At 34.8% G+C, this 1,366-nt stretch overlaps 1 long non-coding RNA gene across 1 annotated transcript; it reads left to right on the top strand.

Annotated features, from left to right (window-relative positions):
• The first annotated feature begins 18 nt into the window (after positions 1-18).
• Positions 19-1,366, top strand: LOC105556287. The gene is made up of 3 exons (XR_001008545.1): positions 19-649; positions 985-1,031; positions 1,344-1,366. It is a non-coding gene; the product is annotated as an uncharacterized LOC105556287 (long non-coding RNA).

Here is a 1,366-nt window from a genome sequence, read left to right as displayed (position 1 = left end):
ACTCCCCCGATTGATTATCACTGTCAGAGTCACAACAAAGGTTTTTACCAAGAAAACCGCAAGAAAATATCAAAATTCGGAAAAGGCCCTATTCTACATAATTACCAAAACCATGATTTTACTAATGTAATTTGTTCGTGTATACATTGTTCTGTTAATAATATTATTTTAAATTGTTACTAAAATTAAAGTTTTGACGAAGAACATTGCATCAAAAGTATCAAGATTGATGTCGGCACAACTATTCGTATTAGTGACGGATAGTCAACTCGACATATTAACAACATAGATGTTATACTGAGAGTGCAAATTCATAGAGAACGGTGTACCATAGTATAACTATGTATGCCCACTCTCTGTCAAACCTTTGATCTTTTCGATTTCGATCACGTGCTATTCCGTCATTACTTTAATGTGTAAAATCTTTTTACACTGTCACACTACCACATATACAACTACCATATATACACACTACACATATACAACATTCGTCTCATTGGTCGGGAGGAATCTCGGGCACCTCTATTGGCTCACCGTTTGAGTGCTAGAGACGGATCCGCGGAATGATCAGAGAGTCCTGTGTACAGTCCTGTACGAGCCACGAGACCGTACGGACAACGTTTCGTAGGCTGCTGGCAGAGAACGATCCGTGAGTGCTTAATACTGTCTTAAATCGTAGACGTAATGCAAGGCAGAGAAAAATTCCAATCGTATACCCTCACGACTGGAATTTTTCTCTGCCTTGCCCTACGTCTATGACTGAGACAGGTTAGGTTAGGTTAGGTTAGGTTATTGCTGGTTATATATTTTAGTCCTTTTCAATTCATTAAAAAATATTACACAAAATTTGTTTTGTAATCTGCGAACTAATAAATAAATATATTATAGATCGTGCAGAAATTAATAAAACATTTTTAATACTTATCGAGAACCGTTCATCTATCAAAACTGACAAAATTTCTTCATAAATTATTGTGCTTTCAGATTGGTCATTTTGATTGAGATTCCTTAACGTACGCAAGTTTTACTATGTAAGTATCAATAATGAAACATCTTAAACAACCCAGTCATATTAATTATTGTAGCCGTCGTGCTTTTCGCTTTCTTCTCGTCAACGTCAGCGAATTGCAGCTGAAATAAAACGCTCTTGTGCAATATGCTATCTATTATTGAATGAGACTACAGTTTTTTAATTGAATAATTTTGTAAATTGTGTAAGTAAAACCCAAGTCTGTATGTGTAAAGCAAATTGAGAGAAAAAAAGGTCAAGAAATAAATTATTCGCGAAGGATGTGATCATAGCATAACTATATTATAATGAAGTCTTTATTTAATTATTGCAGGTCAGATATCTGAACCATGTTGG

The sequence above is a fragment of the Vollenhovia emeryi genome, unplaced genomic scaffold (genome assembly GCF_000949405.1).
Source record: "Vollenhovia emeryi isolate VEMERY1.0 unplaced genomic scaffold, V.emery_V1.0 DF940140.1, whole genome shotgun sequence".
NCBI classification, from domain to species: domain Eukaryota; kingdom Metazoa; phylum Arthropoda; class Insecta; order Hymenoptera; family Formicidae; genus Vollenhovia; species Vollenhovia emeryi.
This window is presented reverse-complemented; position numbering and strand designations above follow the sequence as displayed.